This window comes from Nanorana parkeri, unplaced genomic scaffold (genome assembly GCF_000935625.1).
Source record: "Nanorana parkeri isolate BGI_ZX_2015 unplaced genomic scaffold, ASM93562v1 scaffold1354, whole genome shotgun sequence".
Taxonomy (NCBI): domain Eukaryota; kingdom Metazoa; phylum Chordata; class Amphibia; order Anura; family Dicroglossidae; genus Nanorana; species Nanorana parkeri.
The window spans coordinates 340,547-344,979 of record NW_017307622.1 but is presented as its reverse complement, the minus strand read 5'-3'; the positions used below and the strand labels follow the sequence as shown (position 1 = coordinate 344,979).

The following is a 4,433-nucleotide window of genomic DNA, read 5'->3' as shown; positions in this document are numbered from 1 at the left end:
GTGTCACCTCGGTCCTGGTGTCACCTCGGCCCTGGTGTCACCTCGGCCTTGGTGTCACCTCGGTCCAAGTGTCACCTCGGCCTTGGTGTCACCTCGGTCCTAGTGTCACCTCGGTCCTAGTGTCACCTCGGTCCTGGTGTCACCTCGGTCCTAGTGTCACCTCGGCCCTGGTGTCACCTCGGTCCTGGTGTCACCTCGGTCCTGGTGTCACTTCGGTCCTAGTGTCACCTCGGTCCTAGTGTCACCTCGGCCCTGGTGTCACCTCGGTCCTAGTGTCACCTCGGCCCTGGTGTCACCTCGGTCCTAGTGTCACCTCGGCCCTGGTGTCACCTCAGTCCTAGTGTCACCTCGGCCCTGGTGTCACCTCGGTCCTGCCGACACACCAGCTGGTCCAACGCACTCAAACGCCTCCTCAAGAACCGGCCAGTCCCCAGTTCCCGGCGCCTGTGCTCCTCTCTGTCCTTACATCCCCTGTCACTACTTCCAGGAGGTGTGGGACGAGGGGCGCGTGGGCATCCCCCTTCTCAGCTGAGTCTCCAGCCAGGTTGAGCTACCCCTCAACCCCCGACAGTCTTCTTCTGAAGCCCCTCCCCCCAGTTTTTTTTTTAAACTTTGAATTGATCTCGATGAAATAGAACATTCCGGACTCTAAACCCCATTGGTTGGCTCTCATCTCTTCCTAAATCCCTCCTCCTTCTTTTCGGATGGGGCAACACTCTCCGGGTTCAGTCCTGGGCCCGCGGAGGACCTTCTTCAGGGGCCACCTCCTCTGAGGAACGTCTCATGTTTTGTAGGAAGTTGGGTTGAGGAATTGTGTAAGTCTGTGAATAGAAGAAGTGACGCAGCGTTCCCAATTTGTATGGTAGAGAACGGTATGTGACCTTCTGTCACCAGAGGAGGCGGAGCCATTGTTATATTACGGAGCCTCGGGCGTTCCCGAATTCTGAATCGCCGCGCTGGAATTTAGTTGCATGTTTTATATTGTGACGCGCGGACTGTGAAACGACACCAAAGAGGAAGATCGGGAGGAATACATTCGATGAGGTGACACCCCCCAAAGGAAGGCCGATCGGATAGGGGCCGGCGCGCCGCCTTCCACGACGCTGGAGAATGTTCCACGTTCTTGAGGTCCCATCCTGGTCCTGTGTGGTGAGACCAAGGACAAAAAGTCCTGCAGCCCAACGCCATACAAGGCCTGATGGTAGGGAATGAGGGTGGTGACATCATCGCTCTCCTTCCATCCAACTTCAAGACCAGCTTCGTCTTCTGCCCAGGTCCTTGTTTTCTTCTCGTCCCCACTCTCTCCTCTGCTCCTCAGTCCCCACTCTCTCCTCTGCTCCTCAGTCCCCACTCTCTCCTCTGCTCCTCACTCCCCACTCTCTCCTCTGCTCCTCAGTCCCCACTCTCTCCTCTGCTCCTCAGTCCCCACTCTCTCCTCTGCTCCTCAGTCCCCACTCTCTCCTCTGCTCCTCAGTCCCCACTCTCTCCTCTGCTCCTCAGTCCCCACTCTCTCCTCTGCTCCTCAGTCCCCACTCTCTCCTCTGCTCCTCAGTCCCCACTCTCTCCTCTGCTCCTCAGTCCCCACTCTCTCCTCTGCTCCTCAGTCCCCACTCTCTCCTCTGCTCCTCAGTCCCCACTCTCTCCTCTGCTCCTCAGTCCCCACTCTCTCCTCTGCTCCTCAGTCCCCACTCTCTCCTCTGCTCCTCAGTCCCCACTCTCTCCTCTGCTCCTCAGTCCCCACTCTCTCCTCTGCTCCTCAGTCCCCACTCTCTCCTCTGCTCCTCAGTCCCCACTCTCTCCTCTGCTCCTCAGTCCCCACTCTCTCCTCTGCTCCTCAGTCCCCACTCTCTCCTCTGCTCCTCAGTCCCCACTCTCTCCTCTGCTCCTCAGTCCCCACTCTCTCCTCTGCTCCTCAGTCCCCACTCTCTCCTCTGCTCCTCAGTCCCCACTCTCTCCTCTGCTCCTCAGTCCCCACTCTCTCCTCTGCTCCTCAGTCCCCACTCTCTCCTCTGCTCCTCAGTCCCCACTCTCTCCTCTGCTCCTCAGTCCCCACTCTCTCCTCTGCTCCTCAGTCCCCACTCTCTCCTCTGCTCCTCAGTCCCCACTCTCTCCTCTGCTCCTCAGTCCCCACTCTCTCCTCTGCTCCTCAGTCCCCACTCTCTCCTCTGCTCCTCAGTCCCCACTCTCTCCTCTGCTCCTCAGTCCCCACTCTCTCCTCTGCTCCTCAGTCCCCACTCTCTCCTCTGCTCCTCAGTCCCCACTCTCTCCTCTGCTCCTCAGTCCCCACTCTCTCCTCTGCTCCTCAGTCCCCACTCTCTCCTCTGCTCCTCAGTCCCCACTCTCTCCTCTGCTCCTCAGTCCCCACTCTCTCCTCTGCTCCTCAGTCCCCACTCTCTCCTCTGCTCCTCAGTCCCCACTCTCTCCTCTGCTCCTCAGTCCCCACTCTCTCCTCTGCTCCTCAGTCCCCACTCTCTCCTCTGCTCCTCAGTCCCCACTCTCTCCTCTGCTCCTCAGTCCCCACTCTCTCCTCTGCTCCTCAGTCCCCACTCTCTCCTCTGCTCCTCAGTCCCCACTCTCTCCTCTGCTCCTCAGTCCCCACTCTCTCCTCTGCTCCTCAGTCCTCACTCTCTCCTCTGCTCCTCAGTCCCCACTCTCTCCTCTGCTCCTCAGTCCCCACTCTCTCCTCTGCTCCTCAGTCCCCACTCTCTCCTCTGCTCCTCAGTCCCCACTCTCTCCTCTGCTCCTCAGTCCCCACTCTCTCCTCTGCTCCTCAGTCCTCACTCTCTCCTCTGCTCCTCAGTCCCCACTCTCTCCTCTGCTCCTCAGTCCCCACTCTCTCCTCAGTCCCCACTCTCTCCTCTGCTCCTCAGTCCCCACACTCTCCTCTGCTCCTCAGTCCCCACTCTCTCCTCAGCCCCCCCTCTCTCCTCTGCTCCTCAGTCCCCACTCTCTCCTCTGCTCCTCACTCCCCACTTTCTCCTCTGCTCCTCAGTCCCCACTCTCTCCGCTGCTCCTCAGCCCCCACTCTCTCCTCTGCTCCTCAGTCCCCACTCTCTCCTCAGTCCCCACTCTCTCCTCTGCTCCTCAGTCCCCACTTTCTCCTGGACTTTGGGGTCACACTCACCTCGCCCTGTTCCAGCACTGCCACAAATATAAAAGCAATGCAACCAATCAACTGACGCTATGTGAAAGGGCAATACATCTCTGTTCCTGAAGCCAGGTGACAGGTTCTCTTTAAGGCTGACTTCCTGTCTGCTCCCAGCACTGACAGGTTCTCTTTAAGGCTGACTTCCTGTCTGCTCCCAGCGGTGACAGGTTCTCTTTAAGGCTGACTTCCTGTCTGCTCCCAGCGGTGACAGGTTCTCTCTAAGGCTGACTTCCTGTCTGCTCTCAGAGGTGACAGGTTCGCTTTAATCCCATTCCAGGTTATACATCATTGTAACAATGTATCAATCAGTGCAGCGATGTCATTGGCGGAGAGCACACCGCTAGCCCCGCCCATAGAACCCCCGAGTCTCCTCCTTTTACTTGGAGCGCTGTAAGAATAGCTCCGCCTACTGTGTACGGGTCTCCGGGCAACCATTGACTGCGGCGGAGGGATCTGAACTTACTATGTTTATAGAAAAGTAGTCCGGTGGGTTCCGGGGTTCTGATGGGGACGGGGGTACCGCAATAGGGAGCTCTGCTTCCGGGTGTTCTGTTAGGGTGAGGCAGGAAGCGGGGGAGCGGTCGGGGGGACGGTGAGGAGTGTGAGGGGAGGAGGCGGAGGGATCCGCGGGGTGATGAGGTCTTCCAGGAGGATATAAGAGCGGTGGAATCCCTGACGGAGCGGTAGAGTGTATTACCACTGACAGCAGAGCAGTGCGGAGATACCGGTCATCCCGAGTCAGTCCAGAGACACCCAGCTGGTGAGTGACACTTCTTCATGTACAGCACCCACACGGAGCCCCTTCTCCTCATATGGGTCCCACATGGATCCCCTTTCTTATGAGGATTGTATGGTGTTGGGGTACCGCAAGTCCCAGCATGGCTGGTTTCTCTCAGCTCTTGTGTGCTCCAGGGACCAGCATGTCCAGCTGTGCCCGGACTGTAGATCTCGCATTGAAGTGACAACTTGAGCGCTCCTGGTGTTGGATTACAAGTCTCAGCATGACGGGGGTCCCTGCTGATCTCTCTCAGGTCAAGTCTGCAGGTGGCATGCTGGGATTTGTAGTGCATGGACTCCAGAAGATGGTTGGGGGCTCAGACTGATTTGTAGTACCTGTGCACCCCCCTCCCCCCCCCATATATTGGGTGCCATGCTCACTGTGCCAGCGGATTCCTCTCTATGATCTGAAGTCTTCTCTCCTCCTGCAGTCACATTGGGGGCTCCTGGGATTGAAGGGGGGACCAGTGGTAGGGGATTGCCTGTCTTCTCTGGGGTGGAGGGCTTT

General features: G+C 58.2%; 1 protein-coding gene across 1 annotated transcript in view; it reads left to right on the top strand.

The window, feature by feature from the left end:
- Nucleotides 1–3,901: 3,901 nt before the first annotated feature.
- FAM46C (family with sequence similarity 46 member C) overlaps nucleotides 3,902–4,433 on the top strand; it is a 16,671-nt gene continuing 16,139 nt past the window's right edge. Inside the window, exon 1 of the mRNA XM_018569552.1 lies at nucleotides 3,902–3,908. The gene's annotated coding sequence lies outside the window, so the exon portion shown is untranslated. The remainder of the gene's footprint in view (nucleotides 3,909–4,433) is intronic.